Source organism: Odontomachus brunneus, unplaced genomic scaffold, assembly GCF_010583005.1.
Source record: "Odontomachus brunneus isolate Ranch 3 - 2012 unplaced genomic scaffold, Obru_v1 Obru_scaffold_158, whole genome shotgun sequence".
Lineage (NCBI taxonomy): Eukaryota > Metazoa > Arthropoda > Insecta > Hymenoptera > Formicidae > Odontomachus > Odontomachus brunneus.
Window position 1 is genome coordinate 480,606 of NW_022639608.1, and position 23,195 is coordinate 503,800.

Consider the following 23,195-nt stretch of genomic DNA (forward strand, 5'->3'; position numbering starts at 1 on the left):
CTCTCTCTCTCTCTCTCTCTCTCTCTCTCTCTCTCTCTCTCTCTCTCTCTCTCTTCGATCTATGCACATGGCCAACGTGCCACGTGTAAAGCTGTGCGGAGAGAATGCACGGTAACTGTGCCATTCACGAAAATGGCACCTGCTACCGGAAACAATACCCGAGTGCCGGCGCCGTCGTCGCCTCTGCGCTTTTCCATTTTAGCGACCGCGAAAACTTTTTCGTTCCGCTTTTCGCTTTTCGCCTCTCTCCTTTCGCTTTCTTTTTTTTTTTCATTTATTACGGCCGACGTGGTGATGTCGCGCGCCGCAACGGGAATACGACCGGCGAAGCCTCGCGCGCGTTTTGCAATGATCGCGAATTACTTTCACGAAGCCGCGATTCATCGAACTCGTTTGAAGCTTTATGTTACACAGAGTCTAGAAAAGTTTCTGCGAATGAAGCTGCAGCCAAGTGTAAATTTTCATCCTATTTCTCGACTTTAAAGCTCCTGGTTCTTCACTTCGAAACTCTAGATAGATGGTCAGAAGTGAGGAAATATGCTCAAAATTTCTGTGAAGTACGTGGATGAAAAAAAATATATCCAAATAATGACACTTGCAATCTACATCACACTTGCATTGACTATATCACCAAAATACTCCTTTTATTTTGCACTGGCAATCAATAAATAACTATAATATTAACGTGACATATAACTTTCCTTTTTAAACTATATTTCCTTATTATTTTATCACGTTAATTTGACGGTTGTTTATTGATTGTTAGAGCGAATGGAAAGGAGCATTTTGGAAGTGTGTTTAATCGATTGCAATGTCATTTTTGGGATATATCTGTTTATTTCGGCGTGCTCTGCAGGAATTTGGGGCATGCGTTTTCTCGTTTCTGACATCATCAATCAATTGTTTCGATATTTCTTAAAATCTACAAGCAGTATTTAATGCATCTTTTATCGTTTAGAAGTACTTGGTAGGACTTAAGTTTCTATATGTATTAAACATACACTGATCCTTCAGAATTATCTTTCAGAATTGACAAATGTTACAAAGTTCAGACTGAAAGTAGGGTTAAAATTTTCACTTGGCCAATGATACAGTCTTGAGCGCGTGTTTGCAATTAATCAGCACACTTATTATCACGTACAATTACTACGCGGTAAACGCTACGTGCCTATTACCGACGAGAAGATACTTTCCTAGAGATCGTCCGCCGTCGTGAATAATGAATAAAGAGGGTGGGAGCGAGAGGCGCGGCGGAAGTTAAATCGATTTCAAGTTCACCGGAAGGAAGGAAGGACTTTCCGATGCTAGACTTTCGCCTAGTGGCAGCAAAAGGCAGGGTTCAAAGTCGGAATCCGGCGTTCTCGCTCGGCAAGGCGAAAGATTACGGTAATGGATACGGCGAAAGTCTCTTTCTATCTCTCTCTCGCGCGCGCACTCTTTCTCTGTCGACAGGAAACTGGGTGGCAGAGCACGTACGTGCGCATCGCGTTGTATCGACGTCATTCACGATACACGCCGTTACGTGAGCTCGGTCAAGGACGAAAATCCCTCGTGGATACGTAGATAAATATCCACGGCTTTCTCAAAACTCTTTGAGAGAGACAAAGAGAGCAGCTCAAAGTCAGCTTACGTACAATGACGTGAATTTTTACGAGGAACTCTTAAGAGTATCTTTTTATTACACCCTGTTGATTCGTCACTAGGCGCTGCATTAGGCACTGCCTCATCCCCGACGCGGCCACCCCCGTCGTTTGCGCGCCTCCTTCTTGCTGCTGCGTGCGCTTCAAAAAATCTTTTAGGCCGATATTCTCCATAACATTACGCTCCGACGTTAATTTGGGAAAGCTCAAAAAGCGTGTCAGAACGTGTTTTTATCGTGCACGGATCAGCTACCGGTAAAATCGAAGATTGATGCGTGAAGATTGTTGAAGATTGAAGTCGTTTGGTCGACGAAATTGTCGCGATATAGTATTACGAGATAGTTTGCAACAATCCGCCGGGAGAAAAAAAATATTCGGTCAAGGATGTTATCGGACAGGAGATCCTCGGATATCGGCGGGAGATGCGCGGTTTCGGGCTGAGAGACGCGCGAAATAAAAGGCAACGGTTGCGGCGGGCGCAGTGTTGGCTTTGCGGGGATTAAAAATAATTCTATTACAGCGGATATTTTAACGGAGGTATATAACTTTTCACGGCGATTTCGACGCTTCGCGCCGCTTCCGGATGACAAAGAGCCGGCCGTTCGGGATTTAGGAAGAAGTAATAACAAACGGAAACTACAACCCTCGAAAGCCTGATAGATTTTATTCCGGCGCGTATGCAAATTGACAAATTGAATTTCACTTCGCGCCGTGCCCAAATAAAAGAGAGCGATACCCGGCCGCGATATATAGCCAGCAAAAAAAGCGAATGAAAAGCGGCGGATACGGCCGCGATTTCATGCTGGAGCGATCCCGATTTCGGAACATTAATCAGCATCCTTCGATCCGGAATTTCCAATAAACGGGCGCGCCCGGTAACGCGCGATTATTTACGCGAGATGTCGAACGCGCGGCGATTATTGCGTTTTCTCCACTCCCTCCGCGTGAGATGCAAAACTTGACTCACAGCGAGAGCAGGAAAAAAGTGAATGAACCAGAGATGGCCTTGGCAAACGTAGCGTATCGTAGTACGACGGAGTCTCGTCCAAGAGGGACGACCGTGTGATGCATCCGTAATGTGCGTCCCTATTAGAGCGATAGTACTCGTATATAGATTTGGCGGGCGCTCAAGACGTCGCGGATCTTCTGCCCCCGAGGATAGAACGCCGTTTAACGTACATCGGCAGACTCGGCACTGATTTTCGTGAGAATCCTCGTCGTCGATACGAAGAATAGATACAATAAATCGATCTTGGGAAAACCGGGTCTAGGTGGTCTCAGGGATATGTTGTTCATGTGCTTTTTTAAATATTTTTCTTGAGAGGGATGCAAAATCACGGAATGATCCTTTTAGATACCTATCCCTGAGTTTCTATATAACAGGTCTCGGCACATTTTGCCCTTTTCGGCCGATTCTCGGGAGCTACGCCTTCTATCTCTCCCTTGCCGCGCGACGGGCCATGCAAGTGACGGTCGCGGCCAGTCGCGGCTCAAAGCTTAGAGGCACGACTGTCATTTTTTAGGCCCACGCGCGGCAAGGGAGAGGTAGAAGGCGTAGCTCCCGAAAATCGGCCGAAAAGGGCAAAATGTGCGGAGCCCTATATATATAAAATCGAAATTACAGTTAACGAATAGAAAAAGAAACTGATTTAATAATAACAAAATAAATTGTCGAGCCTTTCGACATTCTGTATTAATATTCTCTATGGTAAGTAAATAAAGTTGAAAGAGAGCGGCATATTACTAACTAGTTTCTTGCAAATGTATGATAATTTTTCAGATAATAAAAGAAATTTTTATTCATAAAATGATTGAAACCAAGCATATAAATCAACGATGTAAAATTGACCCGTAATTAAGGGCCAGCAGAAGAGTTCTGTGAAGACCTCTCGCGGAGACCCTGAAACTATTGATCAATATATATATTTTGTTTGTGGTCTTCTTGTCCCCTACAGAAACTCAACTCGATACCAGGGCAAGATGATTACGTCGCTGCATGTTTGTATTTTAATTATTACAAAACAAAATATACAAATCAACAAGATCGTGGTGAGCATTGACACACAGAGAAAGCCTGTCATGTTTGTATAGTCAGTCACAAGATTAGTTGTCTAAGAACTGTTAACTTGGAAATTCTAAAATATGAGACATCTTGCCCCGGTCTCCCCTAGCGCTAGCATTATGTGCGCGCCGTGATAGCACAGGCTCTCACACACGGTGCGCCACGCTCGTCTACGTACGGCGTACTGCCAAGTCCCTTCTCTCGCACGACAAACAACCGGAAATGTAGCCATAACAGTGCGGATATGCGCCGGTACGGCCGCATGCGCCCGCGTCCGAGCTTTCGCTCCGCGCATTCGTACGTGTATATGTGAATGCGACACGTACGCCACTCACACACGGATACGCCACGCAGATTTCCTCGGCCATAACGCAAAACGCGAACCGCGCTCGTAAACGCGCCTGCCTCTCTCTCTCTCTCTCTCTGCCTCCTTCTCTCCCGCGCTCACCCTTCGTCCTGTCTCGCACTGAAAATCGAAGCGACCCGTAGCAGAGCGCACACCACGGCCCATACGAACTTTACTAAATGGAGAGTGCACCGAAAGGATTATCTGCCGTGCGCGCGTTTCGGATGTCGAGCCGCATCGATCGAGTTCGTTTACGGCGAACTATTGGGGTTACAAATCAAAGAGCCGGGGCCAGAGCTCTATCGAAAAATGCGAACTGCGTGGGGTGGCACGATGCAGCGCAGCGCAGCGCAGCGTGATGTGACGGGACTCACGTGTGCGGACGTTTTAGCGCGAAAATCTCGGACATGTCTGTATGTTGGGACGGTTTTTTCCGCGAGTGTGTATGGGGGTGGAGGTGTTTCTTTTTTACGACAAATTCGGGAACTAGAAACTATTTAAGTTCAATACCTCGACACAGGTAATATCTTTATTCGCACTCGCTCATGACGCGAGAATATTGCCGATGTCCCGAGAAAAAGCCGACTGAAATCGCGATTCTTTCGTGAAATAACTGTTAGAGAAAACGATCAAGCTTTCATAAGCTTCTAGCTCCATTTTATCGTATTCGAGATCTTGAATTATTATTATTTATAAATTATTATTTATTAATTATTATTATTTTTTTTTTTTTTTTGTAAAATTGTAGCTATTCGTGATTAAATATATATAAATATCAAAGTGATATGTGCCTCACCATTTGGGAGAAAAATAATTGAAGGTTTCGAAAGCCGCAAAATGTAAAATAAACTTGGCTGCACTTTTTATTCATTTCTCGAAGGGGTGTTCACTACGTGCACGTCGCGGAGTTTTTAAGTATCGCTTTTCAAGTGTTGACGCGTCGCATAAAAGTTAAGCCACTCGCAATTTTCCAGCCGGTGGCTGGTCGAACGACGAGTTATGCGCGAGCGAAATTCACGAGTGACGTGAACTGACGGCAATTTTCTTTGTCCGTCGTTTTCTAAAGCACAAATGACGGAGGCGCTTACGACAGCCGAGATGGCTGGACGATCTCGCTTTGTGCATTTGACGCGGCTGCATATTTGCAGCATCAAGCCCCGACGCGGTCGCTCGTCACCGGGAAATTTACGGCGCGGCATCTTCCCCGTCGCGTCGTTTCCGCGGTCTCGTTTCGCTACGACGCCCGCCACACCGTGTTTCGTCGTATTACCGTAACGTCGCGCTTTAACCGTCGCGCTACGGAGCGGCGAAATTCAAAGGACACAAGACAATGTAAACGCTAATCGACACTTAAGATACAATGAGCGGCTTACTTCTTCGTTCTTTTCGCGGACAACGCGACACGGTCTCAGCAGCATAGTCGTCTTTTTAAATTCCATCTTTAAAAAGTCATCTCATCGCCTCTTTCCTGCGACATATTATGACGGTGACAGTGTGAGATTACTTGACAATAATTTTAGAATTAATTGGCACGTTTGTAATTCATATAATTTTTACGATTGTGCAATTTCAATCGCATGATAATTAAACACAGGAATGCGAATCTCGACGAGCGATTAGAATTATGTTTACCGGTGAACAGAAGCTTGGAATAAAAGGATACAAGGGTTGTTTCGATCTATAGATTATAAATATGCGTTGCGAGTATTATCGCGCTCGAAAACGTAACAAAGTGCCATCAAAGAACGACAAAATTTGATCGCAAGGAAAACGGAAGTAATCATCTTTCCTCCACTGTCAAGCAACATCGACATTGCCAATTACGTTGGTAGCGATGCACCACGGAGCAGGAACATACTCGATAGTGCATCGATATATCGTTATGAAGATAAATATCTGATGGAATTTACACGAAGAACGATAAAGAGACGAGATAGAATAAAATAGATAAGAGCCAATTATAGACGACATGTGAATGAGCGCACTCTACATATTTTTTTGGGTCTTTGCTACCAAGTTTACTGACGAGATTATCTTTTCACTTTCTTTATCAAACGCAATACATATAATATAAATGCAAAGTATCCATGTTCCCTGCTCGTTGAGATAAAAAATGATATGATTATTGTTACGTAAATAAATTATAAAATTTCCTAAAAGAACACACACGTCATGATAACTAATAAATATATCAGAATGATATATTTTAATTAGCACTGCGTTTCTAAATTTCCGGGTTACTTGCGAGATATATCGGAGTAGAGCGGAATAAAATCTCTCTTGTATTTGTGAATTCCCGTATCCTGGTTGCACGGATAGTTATAGCCATAGTTTGGTCCGTAAAAAAGAGAAGTCCGTAGATGGTTCCGACGAAAAATACCAGCGTCATGCATGGACAGACGCGTCCGCGTTTAAAACGTTCGGACGATGAATTATTGTCGCGAAAAACTGGTGTATCCGGTCGCAGCGGCGGTTCGTTGTACGACTGTACGAGTCATGCCGCGAACATTGTTTACAAGATATGCATGTATCTGCGCTGCATCGGGTGTATGCAGCGTGACACGTGTACGCCACGTTCAGCCGCCCCTTTTTTCTCACTCCGCGTACTCGCGAGCAGCATTAAATTATACACAACAATGAAGCGACGCGCGCGTCGCAAAAAAAGGGATTCATGAAGATCGGGAGCCAATTCGCCGAGGACGATTCCTTTCCTGTTACCATCGGTCGATTGGAGTAGCAGACATTTTGGGAAGTTCCCAAAATTATCAAGTACATTCGGAATATACTTCAACTGTAATAAGCTAAAAAAGTCGTAGAGTAATTACTTCGTAATCGTGAAGTACATAAACCTAATTATACATTATTGTGTTTCACAACATAGAATTTTGCTCAGGATGGGGAATAATTAGTGAGGAAATTTTTGATAAAAATGTATAGAAGTATGCATTAGACCAAGGCACTCTTGCACATGTATTTACATTGTCAAACATGTGTAATTTTAACAGCTAACATCTTGCATTCAGCAACTAACAATTGACTAGTTATTCGCATTATTCAAGAGATTTCATAGAATACATATAATTATGTACATATAATTATCCTAGAATGATTGTTTCATAATTGCAGAATAATTATTCCTGGAATATAATTATGTACATGCCAGGATACACAGCGTTGAAACATTTCGTGAGTGTACCTCGCGTTATAACGAAACGAGAGTTTGAGTTGAGTGAAAGAGATGTTAAGATCCTTATCAATATCCATATGTCACGTCCGACATGTGCTGCCACACGCCATTGATAGCGGACTTTCGTACAATCCGACGAGATTTTGCCACGCGCTTCTTGCTTTGCACTCTGGTCCATTTTCGCTCTGATCTACTTCCACGCGGCGCTTAACTCTTCGGAACTGTGTCGCATTTGCATTTACGTTCGTGAAATTGTAATTCCCCTAACCATACACACGCAGCTACGGTCGTAAATTCCAGAATGACGGTCGCGAAAGGGCTTGAAAGAAGCGTCCGACCGCACAACGCGCGCGAGCAAAAAGCTCGCTCGCGCGACAAGACGATGCCTGCATATCGGTGAAATACAGATCTCGGTCCGTGTAAAAGCCGTGTAAAACATGGTGGCGCGATAGCGTGTCGCATACGCAACGAGCGAAGAGTAACGGATGAAAACGGAACGCGCACCGCGGCCGCGTATAAATGTTCGCGCGATGAATTATCGCTGCGAAAGGGGGTGCATCCAGCGGTAACGGCGGCGCGCACATGCGAGTCGCACTGCATATCGCGCATTGTTTACAACCCGAAGTGAACACCGTCGGCGCATCGCGCACGTTCGCTTTATGTGCGGCTATCAGCCCAGACGCATCCGCGCGCGCCTCTCACCCTTTTTTCGCCGTGACAAATAAAACGCGCGTCCCGCTGTATTAATCCCGCCCGTTAAATCGGTCGCATTCAAGGCGATACGGTACGGACAGAGACGACACGAATAGCATATGGATATCGATGAAGAAACTCTCGTCGCGATAAAAAACTAAGTCTTTGCACCGTTGGTCCTCGCTGTCGTCGTCGTTGTCGTCGTCGTCGTCGTGCTCTCGGAAAATCCAAAGAGACGCGCGGAAAAGCAGCGTGAGCGAGGCGCGAACGTGACGTTATGATTACGACGTAACGTCCGCTTAACACGTTACCGAGTTTATCTTGGGGAAGATAATAAGCAGCCTACAAAAGTGATGCAGCCTCTGGGGAAATTATCCCGCGCTAAGATCATCTTCTGAGGAACTCGACGCCTTTCGCCCCCCCTCCGCCGGGTTAAGGAAAATTACATAGCCGTGTTAAAGGAAATTATTAGAGCGAGAAACGCTATTATTATAGTCGTCGTTATCACTATCCTAACACAATGTAAATCTCATTTCGCATACCGACGATGTTAAAACGACGTTCATATCGAAGTGCTGTTCGCGCAATGAAGACTGGGTGAAATTGACAGGAGGAAGATCTGAGACTATCCCTCGCCGATTCTGAGTCTCGGGTGCAGAGTAAGAGATACGTATTTCTTTAGAAGGGTCTTCTCGTCTGGAGCAATCTCTCGAAGCTGATTTAATTAGCTTAGAACAAACGTCTTCGCGACTATGAAATATATGAGGAAAGGTTTCATACGACAGTTTTAGAACATTCGCGCGCGCGCGCGCGGTGAGTTTTATAACTGTGCATTTAGATATTTCAAGAATTTTCCAATCATGTACTGTCGCTCTTCTCAATGATCGTAACAACGGACTGTTAATACTCGGCCGCGAATCGAACTTCTGTGTGCTTTGATTCAAGTGATTCGGACGATTCCACAAATGCGACCAAGAGAGAGAGAGAGAAGAGTTCCTAATACTGTGTTTCCATAATATGCTGTAATAATAACGCGAATAGGTCGTAAGAAAACTGTCGCACCATGTCGATGGCTCAGAATGGCGTTCGCGTATTCCTCTGCGCATAGAAAGGATATCAGTCGACCGCGCACTCGAATGGAATGGCCGAGAGTCAAATCAGGGTAGAAAATTAAAATTAATTTATGGCGACGGCTATTTAAACGTATCTTCGCGCAGTGACCTGGCGTGAAACCTATCGCAGAAGTCGCGCGGTTTGGCTGACTGGCTGGCTGGTGCGAGAAGGAACCAAGCGGGCGGTATTAATCGGCCTCGGGGTGTAGACGATCGTCGATCGCGCGACCGGATGGGACGGTGGGTGAATTCGCGTGGTTCGAATTGACGAGGCGGCGGCAGCCGGCAGCCAGCCGTAGGCGAAGGGAAAATTGCGCGGAATCGATTAAAAATTCCATTCGGAACCGCGCACGCACGCACGCACGCACGCACACACGCCGCGGCTCCTCCTGCGCGGCCCCTCCGCATCCGCGCGATTCTGCCGGCAGATTTTCATCCCTCGGCAGCCCCGTGAGAGCCGTGTAATTACGGCGATCCCGTCCCGTTTACTGTGCCACCTGCAACCCCCGAAGCAACACGGGGTGTCTGCCGCCCTGTCTCGTTTCACCCTGTCTCCGTCCAGGCCACCCGCGACTGTCGATCGTCTCCCCTTCGTGCGTTCTCCCCTGCTTTTTGTCTTCGTCCCGATACGTTCATCAGCTTTGACAATTAACTGCAGCGTTACACCGAGACCTTTTCTACAGAGACTTTAGCGACGAAACAGTATTCTCAACGACTATGATTATTATAATCACTGACGACAGTTTTTAGAAACCACCAATGTGATCAGTGTGATCGCGCTTTTCGACATTCAACTATTTTTTTTCTTTCTACCGGTGACAAACTGATGTATCGATATATTCTAAAGATCGTGTAGTAGAGTTCCTCAGCATTCTTGAACTTAATCAGACGTTATAGCAGAACGAGAAATCTTGCAACCGATCAACTAGTCATAAATATACGTTCCTCACTTCACACGTTCACTTGGCGCGAGACGCGTCTCTTGATGAAAACAGTCGTAATTAATCATAAAGCATCTCTCGACGTATTTGTAACAATGCAGTTTCCACTATTAATTTTAACATATAAATTGCATTGTTGTATTATATTAAATCCACAAGCGACAACGACGATGTTTTGTGTTCTACCCGGCAATTAGCAATAATTATTGCTACCGCCGTGCCAGGACTAGTCGCGGCGACTATCGCGAGCGAGCGAACGCGAAATAAACGACGAATGGGCCGACGGTGCACTTCCTATTTGCGGAATATCTAATTGCAAAATCGTGGAAACACCAGAGGTTAGAGTTACACAAAACTGAATTGAACAACAACGCGCTTGGAACGAGCGCGAATGAAATAGCCATGTAATCTACTACGTGGGGCCTCTATTATGTCGATAAATGCAGTCCGGTGTACAAACAACGTGCATTACACCGACGGTCAGTTCATTTCGTGCTTTCGTTAACAAACAGAATCAGGTTTGAGCGCCGAAGCGGTGGCTGAATTTTCCCCATGCCTGGGCTTAGCGCATGCATATACGGGGTGCGTCGGAAACTTCCCTCGGGGAGGGTTGTCCACCTTCGGTCACGTGCGCGCAGCACAAAGGCGCAAGCACCCTCGACGGTCTCAAAAATAATCCGGCCGTTGAAGCGTCGATTGTTACGTTGCGAGAGAGAGAGAGAGAGAGAGAGAGAGAGAGAGGGGGAGCGTTTGCAGAGAGCTTTCGTGTAATTTAATCGCAGGATCGCGAATCGTCCCGCCCTCCGTCCCGACGAGACAGCGTCTCGTTGACACGAGTCTCCGCCGCCGGAATGTTTGATGTCGAGGTTGAATAAATCGCGAGGGAACGCCGACCGATCCGTCGCGAAAGAGAAATGCGCAACGCAGAACACCGTGTATAAACGGCCGGAACGGCTGTAACAGTTATACGAGAGATGCGCGAGGAACACTCCCTCGGGCAGCGATACCACCATTTGTTTTCATTAAAAGTTATTACCCAGCATGTAAAAACTTCAATGCGCGCACGGCGGCGGTAACCTTTTAAAACCGACCAGTACGCCGCCATTATACACGGAATAATTTTTTTTTGCGGCGCGAAGTACATTTGCCGGGAGTAATGTTCTCGTTGGAAAATTATTTTGCCGATACACCGTGCGCGCACAAATATACAACATGCAAGTGCGCGCGCGCGCTTCCATGATTCCGCAAATTATGGTCATTACAGAAACATAGTCGCACAGCTTTGCGAGATATTCCGCTAAATGATAGCGCATGACCGCGAATGTTAACGGTGCCCTCTGCCGCGCGTGAAGGTGCGTGTGTGTGTGTGTTTGCTGCGTGTATGCACGAGACACATTATATAAATTAAAAATTTTGACTTTTAAATAAACAGTATGATCGCAGCGTCCGGCCGAATTAGCCCGCGCGATATCCATAATTAACGGGTAACGCCATTAATCCGCGGAAACGCTCTATACTTCGTTTCTGTTTAAACCAAAAAAAAGGAGAAAAAAGAAAGAACGAATTGCACGGGGAATAACAGAGATGCGAGCGCATAGACATACGCGAGAACTGCGCCAAAATTTCCCCATAATCCTGACGCGCGCTGACGGACAAGGAAAAGCAATAAGTTAGCGCGAGCAAAAAAGCGCCTTCCATAACGGCAGATCGAAAAATCCGTAGATTTTCGACAAAACGTAGACACACACGGATATATCGGAGCCGCCTGTTGCGTTCGCGTAGATTGATGAAAAACGTAATTGTCGAAACTGTCGATAACCTTCACGCGTATATAATTCTTTTCTATTTTAGAACGAGAACTTTTTCTGTTCGATAACTGTCGATGATGCCGCCTCGCGATTATGTTTGACTAGTTTGAATTACTCGACGTTGACCGGGCTCTTCTCTGGTATCTAGAACTCGTAAATTATTACAAAGTGTCAAAGGGATGAAATCAGATGGAAAGGATCGAATGTCTAGGTAAAATCTATATTTTCCGTAGGATCCTAGAGAGTAATTATGCAAAATTTAGTCCAAATCGGTCAAAGGGTTAGGAATTAATACAGGGAACATTCAAAGAAAAAGACATTCTATCATATATGTAATAAATAAAAAAAATATATATAGAAGGGGGGGGGGAGAGAGAGAGAGAAAGAGAGGGATGAGATTTCCTCTCTATCTCGCCTTCAAAACTTCCAAACTTGAGAACGACCAATTATCAGCGTCTAGACGCATTCCGACGTCTGATATTTTTTCAATTATCAAACATCGCGCGAGACCATTCGGTCCTTTCGAATGCGCAATAAGAATAACTACCATGCCTTTATCTCGGCCTTTTCTCCGCACAGCGAATCGTGACATCTCCTGTATTAACGCCCTAGATTGCATATAATAAAACGGATTGCCTTTTATGCGCTTTCGTCCGCTTTTCTTTTATTCCGGCCCGTAATTACGAGCAGCGCCGTGAAAAAAAAGAGGGACTGCGAGGAGGAAATGCAAGTGGAACGGGGATGAAAAGGCAGAAATGGCGCAGAGAATACGTGACGCATCAGGTTGCGCCGGTCCACGACCCACTACCATCGTTTCCTCGGGAAAAAAGCTGATCGCGAATTTCTCCACGCACATCCCGGTGAAAATAAAGCGGCGTCGCGTCGTGTCGCATTTCGAGCGAGGAGGGCCGAGTTATTTATGCGAAAAATTCAGCGCGTCGTATCGTCATCGAGTCGACGTAGAAATCACAGATAAATCGTCGTGGCAATTATCAAACCGTATTTCATTATTCGTTTCACTTTATAATCGGCAGCCGATACCGGAATATCGATCTAATTAGCAGTTTTACGGCGAGTACAAGAAGTATCAAGTCGTCAATGAAAACGAAGGGAAGCGGCAGGCATCGAGAAAAAGAGAGAGACAGAGAGATAAAAAGTGCGGCGAGCGAAGTTTCGCGAACGAAGACGAGCGTTTGCACGACATTACTTATGCTTCGAGTGGATAATAATAAATTAGCCAGCTCGTCGATGCGACGTGGATGATTAAAAAGTTTCGTTCGAAAAAGTTAAAGGCGCGAGCGAGCGAGCGAGCGAGCGGGCAAACGTGGGATCGCGAGATTCGCTCCGCCGGCGGCGGTGGCGGATAGGCCGGAGAATTCCAATTATTTACGAGCGAATAATAACGAAGTGATTCACGGGCGCGCGATTATTTACGGCAGAAGCGGCCGATGATTTATGCAAGCGGCGATAGTCGCGGCAAATCACAGGCCAGCCTCGACTATCCGCGGCAAATAGATGCACTCCCTTGATAAACGCCTCGAAACGAACGAAACGCAGCTGCATCCCGTTTCTCGTGCGCTGCGCTGCGCCACACTGCGCCACGTTCCGCGCTTTCGCATCCTCTCGGCCTGCGGTTACCTGCGCGCGCGAGATGATTAAACAGCGCCGAGGGGACGCTTCTCCCTTAAGGAGGAAAAATTGGCCGGCGCGACAGGAGGAACCAAAACGGAGCGTGGGTGGTCAGGTAGCTCGGCGGAAGGTAACTGCGTTTACGCGCTGCCGTGTCTGCGTAATCGGCGCGCATCTGGCGCGAGATAGCACTCGCGGCGGCCGCGCGAAGAACGGCGCTTATATTAACCCCGCAAAGGCTACTAGTGTCCCTAGAAAATAGAGTCTAGCCATTTGTCCCTCAAAATGGCGGATTTGTGTGACGGGAATGACTCGTATCGGCAAAGCGCGTCGCGAATATCAAATGTATCACGTGCTCCGAGTTATTTTCTCCACTATTTTGTACCAGAGTTAAGAATTGTTTTTTTTCAGTTGAGTTATTTTATAAACTCATAACATAATGAATCACTGTGATCGGTTCTGTCATTTTGAAGAGTCTGCAAGCTGAACTAATGAAAAACAGATCCGAAAAATAGTCAGACTTTATCTTTTAGGGACACTAAAGGCGACGTGTACGCGCGTCTCTTTTACGGTGATTTCCCTGTCCTTCTCTTTGACTTTCTCGCGAAAACTCTGTTCGTGGCCGTGCAAAGCGCGATCCGCTGACGTACCGTTCGAGAATGAGAAACTCGGCGCAGCTCGTTAAGACAACGCGTTCACGTGAAGTCATATACGGCTAGAGGACAGGAGAACGGGAACGAGCGGACAAATCCGCCGCTAGTGGATACAGCGGCGTAGTAGATAAATCGAAGAGAACAGAAAGTCTGCACATCCCCTTATCTCCTTGAAAATCAAGTTACACGGGCGCGCCGGTTCATCATTACAAATGAAACACCGCGAGTGTTTGAATAGCTCGCGCATAGCTGCGAGAAGCGCGCACGAGGGCACGGGTTGCATACGGAAAGCTCATAGCGATTTTCCATTCCCTCCTGTGAAAAACACCGGTTCGCCCTGTGTGTATGTGTATGTGTGCGGTGTGTGATTTACGGTTGAGGTCAGGTGAGCGTCGGCGCGAATCTCGAGCGCGGCGTATTTGCGCGTCGAAAATCTCGATAAATTTCTGAATAGATTCTACCGCTGTTGCCGGCATTTCCGTGCCGATAAGGAGAGCGGGAAACGAGCTGTGAAAGAGTAACCTGAAGGGAGTGAGGGGGTTTGCGAGGATTTCGACTCGACTGGATTTTCAATCCCGTCACGCGATGCGACGGACGCGCGACTGCCAATGTCGGAATACAAAGTAATATCAATTACACGTCATGCAGACTGCGATGTATCGCGGACCTCACTGCATCGACGGGCGGCTGCATCATACGCGATATAATTTTTTCATACCGTTCAATTGCAAAGGACGTGTGCGGTAAATTAATTATCGCCTCGGCCTTTCACCGCACGCGCGTGCGTGCGTACGTGCGTGCGGGCGGTCGCATTTCCCGCTCGTTCAGGTAACATTAAATTCGCGTATTAACATTTAACCACGTTACAAACGCGAGTGCACTCTCTCTCTCTCTCTTTCTCTCTCTCTCTCTCTCTCTCTCGACGATAGTCGCGCGACAATTACCGTACACAACGCTGCGGCAAATAATTTAATACTTTCCGCAGCGGAGAGAACGAGACACTGCGGACGAGCGAGGCGGATCGTTCGCGCTGTGTAAATTGCGGACCACCGGCGACGCGAACGAGTTGTACGTCTGGCAGCGAACATTCGTAACTATCGATGTCGCTTTAGCCTATAACGAGCGGCACACAGTCGCGCGTCGTACGGTAACTGGAGCAAGGTATTCGAGCGAAGCGCTAACACTCGAGAGTTGCGCAATTTAAATTACTACCCGCACGTCGTGCTGGCAACGCCGTGCAACGGGCTACGCTTACTCCTGGGAGCATTTACATACGAAATCTCGTTCGCTAAACATCCGCGCCGAGCTGCGCCGATGATATTACGTTACCGACTCTCCGTGCAACTTGTTTTTAGAACATCTCGCGATTATCCCTCGCTCACTCCCCGCGCGTTAAATTGGAGATTTAGCGCGTGTGCCTCGCGCGACAACGCAAAAACTATTGCGCCTCGCCGCAACTTCGCACATCTGTTTTCATAATCGTCGTTTATTAACGGGATATAAGCCTTTGGTTATGTAACAATATACACGGGGACGAAAATCAGAAAAATTGTGAGTGATTACAAGAAAGAATTTAAAAGATATGTTAAAGATATGTTTTTATTTAAAAGTAGTTGCGAAAGGACGTATGAATTTAGCCAGGAAATGTGAATACAATTTTATATGGAATGGGTGAGTGAACAAATAATTAAGACAGACATAATAAATAAGACGAAAATGAAACATTCGCTTTTCCCCGTGCATATATATCGCCTCATGAACGAAGAATTAGACGCGGAAACTTTTGAAACGAGAAAGTCGATCGCAAGAAATAAGATATTCCCTAAAAGACAAATTTATATAGAGGCATGACTCCTCAAAGAGAGAGTAAGGTAAAACATTCAATTATTGACATCCTCCTTGGTTTCACTGACATCCTACAAAAAATTTGGTTTATTCTTGCGACCAGCGACGTTTGTTCGCAAGTTTGATCACGAAGTTAATTAGGAGGTACTCTTTTTGGCATCATAGAATGTAGGAAACAAGTCTAAAACTGCAACACTGATCACAGGGGAAACCAGCTTTCCCGAGGATGTCAATGGCTAAGGAGGATGTCAATAGTTGAATAGTTGAATGTTTTACCCTACTTCGCGAACGGTGGAATTCTCTTGTGATCTTTCTGGATAAGCGAGGATCTCCTCTTGGTCGAGAGCGATTGAAACTGCGATTGCCCGAGAGAACCACGCCGCTGCTTCATTGTCTCTCGCGAGCAGCGCGATCGCCCACCACAAAACGTACGTGCGTATCCGCCAAGACGAATGGATCGTTCTCGCAGCCGGGAAACGCCTGGCCGACGACGAAACACTTGGCGTACGCTTGTCAGTGGCGTTCCGACCCACGTCGTCGTCGCGACACGCCGGGCCCACGAGCTTTATGAACGATGAGCTTATATGGGGATGTAACACATGCCGTCGACTCGTAATATACGAGCGGACGAGAAGAGGTGTCCGTCGTGCCGGCATTTTACATCGTCGAGCCGTCGCGCCCCCTAACGTATACGTTGTGAGATACAGAAATAAGACGAATAGCTTAAATAAGCGAACAAGCGCGGCGTCGCGTGGTAGTAGACGACGTCTAATCTGCAACTTCTAATATTTCATCCCTAACGTTTCGTCTCTCACGACGAGCACGAATCGCAAAATGCGACTTTCTAGATTATTTAGCTCTAGATTATCAAAAATACGAGCCAGTTGTGAAGCGGCTATAAGAAGCGTGCTATATGAAGCGTGGATATAAGAATATCGCGCGTTTCCCCCGAGTGTCTCCTCCTCCTCGTGCGTGCAAATAACTAGCTTCCATTTCCAAATTGCCAGTCAGCACTTTCGATCGTTACTTCGTTCCGTCTCGATTAAATATAAATGCGGTGCGCGCGCCGCGTACATACACACACAGATCTACACACACGCTCGATGTCGTGTATAGCTACGCGCGCGTGTGCCACGTGTGCGTGCAAGGTGAATACATTAGACGTGGGCGATGATGGGCGGTGTGAAAGGAGAGAAGATGAAGAGGACAGGCGGAAGGGCGAGAGCGTCGCGTGACGTTAGACATGGGGTACGTCACGCGCTGGAAATTGGGCCCCGAAGAAGCGATCTATCATATCCACACACCCGCTACGAGTCGGAGGGTGGCGAACGAAAGAACGAACGAATGAACGAACGAACGGACGCGGATGGACGAGAAGGAAGAAAGGGAGAGACAGTGGCAATCGAGTTATGTCGATCGCGATATATCGTCCAACTTTGTTTCCCGCATTCGGCGAGGCCGCTCGTGAACGTGATGAATATCAGTGATATTTCCCGGTGCGGCGTTACCAGCGTTTTCCTTTCAATAATCGCAATGCGAGATCGCGGCTATTTATTTTGCGATCGATATGACCGCGTTATATATTCATTAACCCTAAAATGGCAGCACGAGTAACGTTTGCTCATACCGAAAGCCTCAACCCTAGGGAGGTAGTATAATGAACACACTAATACGATTAAGCAAGGCCGAGTTTTTACGCGTTTAATATTTCGCAAATAAGGAGTGATATCCATTCCAGTAAATGATGAAATAAATACCCAAGGACGAGCTGAAGACGTAAAAGTATGAGTAAAAGTTGGTATGACTATTTGTTGAAATTGCAATCTTTTGGGTTATCTGTTAAATGACTTCAAGGATAATATCGAGACTTTATATTCTTAGTCTGCTCGACATAAACTACAAATTAGTGTATCATTAATTGGAATATTCCAAGTTTTTTTAATAAGTGACGGAAATGTCTATAGGTGCTTAATTTACTCTTTAGATCTTTTGGTTTGTCTCCCAAACGACTACGAGAATAATATCGAGACTTTATATTTTTAATCTACTCATACTATCTAAACTTCAAATCGATGTTTCATTTATTGGAACATTCATCAATTTTACAAAATTCCATGAGAAGAGGGCGAATTTAAACCGTTCTCTTTGCTCACGAGAAGGAAACAAAAAAAGAGCGCGAAGTTTCCTCGAATCAAAGGGTCGCCAACCGCTGTCTTGAGTCGTCTACAAACACGGCGCGTCGCGCGTATATTTGTCGCGCGTGCAATTAGCGTTCATTCCGCGCAGCTTATTATACCAGCCGCGGTTCTCGGGGTTAACCTCGCTATTAATTCGGCGAAAAGCGGACTGGAAAGTTCGACGATCGGTCATTCCGCGCTGGCGCGTTCTCCGACTGGTGCGCCGATTATTAATCGGTAGACATTTCACGCGTCCAATTATAGTCTCCGCCGATGTGGCCCAACGCGGAGGGCACTAATTACGTCGGTCCGGCCGGCCCGGAAGTGGAACGAAGGGCTCGGCTTTGTCAGCTGCGAAATTTACCGTTCCTCCCATGGGTAAATCTGGAACCGACGTTATCGAAGGCACGGTTACCGGATTAGCTTCTCGGCGAAATTATGCGTCCCCGTTGTTCTACCGCGCGCCCGCTTCTCGCTAATCCGCGAACGTTCGCGCACGTTGCGCCCGGTCCGGCTCAAAACTGGACTTTTCCCTCGGGCTGTGAAATATGTCTCGCGCGACGGTCTCGTGTTTTTGCTTCGGCGAACGAGCGCGGAAAAAAAGGAGAAGAAAGAACAAAAAGGAATAGAATAGAACCGGAGTTTATCGCGAGTTTTCTAGAACGGAATAAATCTGTCGGAGCGCGTTGTGTAAAAAGAAAGGAAAGAGGAAAAAAGGATAGAGAGGGAGAGATACAGAAAAACAGAGAACAAGTAAGAACCGAGGGATACTGTTGACAAAACGGAAATAGAATTAACGGAGACAAGAAAAGAAAGGGATCGTTTAAAAAACATCGTAGGAAGCGCGATGAAAGGAACGTGACGCGACGGGAGAGAAACTTAACGTCGCGCGACGCTCTCCAGCGGGTAAAATCGGTCTTTATGACGCGATTTACCATTTCAAAGGGGACTTTCGCGGAGAATAACATCCTCGCGCGCTGCCGACAAATTACGAACGTGTCGATTCCGCAAAAACCGAGCGCGACTGAACAACGGTGCGGCGACACGAATTGCGGGAAAAGAGTTTCCCTGCATCCGCGTGCCGGCTTCGCGAGCGCACCGGGGAGAAAAAGACAGGACAGCCAATTCGATTGAATATCGGCTAGAGGTTATTGCGGTTCGTCGCATACGTCCAGGCGAGCGAGCTGAGCGACGCATTTCAAGAGAAACGAGAAATAATTCCCGCGCGTTAACTTACCTCCGCGCGATTAACTCGCCGGGATCCATTAGCAGAATGTTGATTTTCAATTAAATTCCGCGATTTCGCGAAAAGCGCCGTTTCCGCGGTGTTCTCGCGCCGGCGTTGGCGGCGGCTCTCCGCAACGAAACGGCACGAAAAATGACGCGAGCTTCGGGAGTCCATTCACTTGAACTAAAATGCTTGAAATTATACAAAAATCTCATTTATCGCAGCAAAACGCATTCGCTGTTGAAGTCTCTGTGCGATTTGTCTGCACGTTCACGAGAAATTTAATACTGAATATCGCAATTTTGCGCGTATGACTTTATAGTAGAAGTAATTTTGATGACCATCATTTCAGTGTAACTTGCCGTTATAAATATTACATATTATGAAACACGTCATAGAGAAAAAAGAATAGTATTTACTGTACTGTTTTTGTGTAATAGTCGTGTAGATCAGAAAACTGCTCGCTGTTTTATACTTTGAACAGCGCTGAGTGAAACGTGACAAAGTAATATGAAATTAATTTCATATTAACATTAGTATGAAATTAGTTTCAAATTAATACTTATTATTTAAATAGTATTATTTAAATAGTGAAATAAATATGTAAGAACGCGTAACTTTGTTCGCTTTACATATCGAACGGGAATAAACTCCTTAACTCTTTCGCTACCAACGGGACAACCTTTTCCCCACCATGAATAACCTTATTCGATTGAATAAGCAGCTTTCTTGATATTCAGAACACATCAGTTATCACTTTTCTTATTTCTGTTAGGACTAATATATTCTCCCGAAAATCACAGTGGAACATCAGTGTCTCGTCCCTATTTTCTCGATGCCAAACAAAACTTTTAATTTCTTTGTTAAAACTATTATATATTAATATATTTAATGAAGAGAAAGTAAAAAAAATTGTTCTTTTAAAAAAAATTGATAGCGAAATAGTTAAACGTTAGTCGTGCACCCTTATGCCCTGCAACTCTGACAGATGAGGCGAAACCTACCCCCACCGATCAAAAGTTACGCGCATTTTACATCAAGTTTGATATTGAGTGCAAGGGATTTGGATAGATAACGCAAAAATTGCAGCGGCCTACAATGCTGATAACTTGTACATTATCAGTTGAGTCGAAATTTATTTCATTGCAAAACCATAACTTTTATGTTGTATCGCTCGGAGCTTCCGCACTGTGGCTGGCGCGTACCGGTTTTAAACTATCTCTAACATCGATTAAACTTGCCTTAAACGAATACGAATAGAACAACGCCGCTGCCGCCGTCGAGCTTCATTGGCTTTACCTAACGTCATCGCCCGCGCGCACAATGCACCTCGCGATTCACCGAGGGGAACACCCGTTTTGTGCGGGAACCGCGAAACGAAGTGCTCGCTAATAAGGGTCGAACGCTAAACAAACCGTATTACGTTACAGTTACGAATTACCGCGTCATACTTAATTTACATGACTAGCGCAAACCGCTCTCCCTGCCTCTCCCTGTCCTCCCTCACTCTTCCTGCCTCTCGCCCGATCTCGTCGACAAAGCCGTCAAGGTGCAGTCCTCGGGATGCAGCTGCATCAAGCGAGCTTTCCCCGCTTGGAACTTTACCAGTTAGCAGTTGCCAATAATTATTCGCCGGCGCGCTTTCCTTTCGCGGTGCGGAAGTATAGCCGCGCGGGAAGCACAAAAAGCTCTCGTCGAAAGTTTTCGACGCCCTGACCGTGCACGCTTTTCATCGATGCCACGGCGAGTCCCGCAAACTAGCTCGCGTCCTCCTCCTCCTCTCTCTCTTTCTCTGTTCTCGCTTGCACCTCAGCACCGCATCTTGGAAAACTAGCCATATGCCTGTTCCACTTGTTTCCTTATTTTCCAAGAATTATTCTCGGATGGCTCTCCCGCCGCCCACTTCCCGAAAGAACACCGCGCGCAGTGACTATAATTAAATAATGAAGCAACTCCGATATACCATTCAATATTTCCTGAATGAAAGAAAGCGCGATTGTAAAAGAATTTTCTTGTCTCGAAATTTTAGTTCCACGTAAAGCCCTGCAAATTCTGTCAAACCTGAAGTTATTATTTAATTTTGTCTTATTATCGTCTTATCTTGATCCGCGATATTGGTTATAGCACGATATCCGATTTTCATTAAAAAATATACAATTTAGAAATTAGAAAACGATATATAAAATATATGTATAATATGAAAAGGGGAAATATATTAATATATATTGTGTAACATTTGGTGTTACAGATAAACACACGCCGCGTGATGTCAAAACAATGGAGCGAGAAACGTAAACTTAACCGTCCGTCGTCAACCGTTGTACTTCGTCAATAATTAAATGGTAAAAACAATGAAAACATCCCGAACCTTCGTGGAGCTCGGACGCATCCTCGTGCGTCGCGCGTTGTTTTCATTACGCCTCGAGTCGGCGAGCGGTGCGCGTACACACGGAGCACGTGTGTCGGTTACTCGTCACAGACATTACCTACGATTAATTAAAATATTTCGTCTCTTGACTCTTCGACTATAATCGGACTCTGGTCATTAACATTCTTTGTTCCGATAGAATCGTATCTGCGCGAGTGTCAGTGTCAACGTCAGTGCCATGATGGAACAGCCAAGATGCTGGGTTGGAGAAGCCAAGATGGAGGACGTTGGTTAGAGAACGCCGTAAAGCGGGCACATCAGATTTTAAGGTATGTTAAATTACTTATTATACAGTAGGTTTCCGTTTTTAACGGACATTTAACGAATCGAAAATAAAGAAATACCCGAGTCAAAGTTTAGGTCGGCATTCATAGTCCGTCATAGTTCGACAAGTCAAGGTCCGTGGATTGGTAACAGTGCTAAGGGAAGGTCTTCCTATTAGCGGCCTTAGCAGTCATCTTTGAGCCATGCATTTATGTATCTGTATATATATTCAAGTATCTCCCAACACACACATATAATGCGTTTTATATGTGTGTCGGGAGATACTTGAATATATACACACACACACAAATGCATGGCTCAAAAATGGCCGCTAATAGGAAGACCTTCTTTTCGCTGGACTGTTACCAATCCACGGGTCTTGCGACAAGTAAACAACTATAACTTCATGAATTTTCGATTATTCGTCAATCCGTAGATCTATACTCATTATTATTATTTCGTAGAAAAACATATTGATCCAAACAACCGAATAACAAAGCGTGAATAGGACTATTTTGTAGTTAATTGTGTTCTTCAATATTTTACATAATTTATAACTATGAATACCGGCCTTATAGAATATAAATCTTATTACTATTTATATTTACGTCCAATAATGTTCTTTGAGCGCGAATACGATCTGCCAACGTTTTTCGCTTCTGCATAGTCTTGTTGTTGTGCCTATTGTGTATTGAGTCCAAACTGAAATTTCTATTCGTGAACGCACAGCATTATTGGACATATAACTGTTATCGTTTTTTTTTTGCAATTTCAGATCAGCTCTTTTAAGAGTTCCAATTCTCATCAGCTCTTCTAACACCAAAAAAAGAAAGAAAAAACATTAGGAAGAGATAAGAATAAAATGTGTTATTTCTTCTATATCCATTTCCCCACCAATATTTAATCCAATATTAACCAATTACTTGATATTTGTACATCTCACATCTTCTATTTGTCGCTAAATATATTATAAAACATAAATATATTATATAACATTATAAATAATTCGCGACGAAATAATAAGACACTTTCGGCATGCACTGTTTCCGCGTTACACTTTGCCACCTGCCAATCGTGAGAATATATATTTGTCAATTAATATATTGACGTGAGATTACGCCATGTTTCACTTATTGCTAATTATTATATATAATTTCTGTAAGGACTTTCCGACGTTTTCTC

General features: G+C 45.3%; 1 protein-coding gene and 1 long non-coding RNA gene across 14 annotated transcripts in view; one reads left to right on the forward strand and one right to left on the reverse strand.

Annotated features, from left to right (window-relative positions):
- LOC116850881 overlaps nucleotides 1–23,128 on the forward strand; it is a 131,890-nt gene extending 108,762 nt beyond the window's left edge. For 3 of the 5 annotated variants that reach the window (XR_004379465.1, XR_004379468.1, XR_004379466.1), the window contains exon 5: nucleotides 21,570–22,208. This is a non-coding gene — a long non-coding RNA (uncharacterized LOC116850881). Of the gene's footprint in view, nucleotides 1–21,569; nucleotides 22,209–22,788 lie in introns of those variants that run through there. The other 2 variants (XR_004379469.1, XR_004379467.1) reach the window with 2 other exon arrangements.
- LOC116850871 overlaps nucleotides 1–23,195 on the reverse strand; it is a 488,766-nt gene that overhangs the window by 203,028 nt on the left and 262,543 nt on the right. The gene's annotated exons all lie outside the window — the stretch shown is intronic.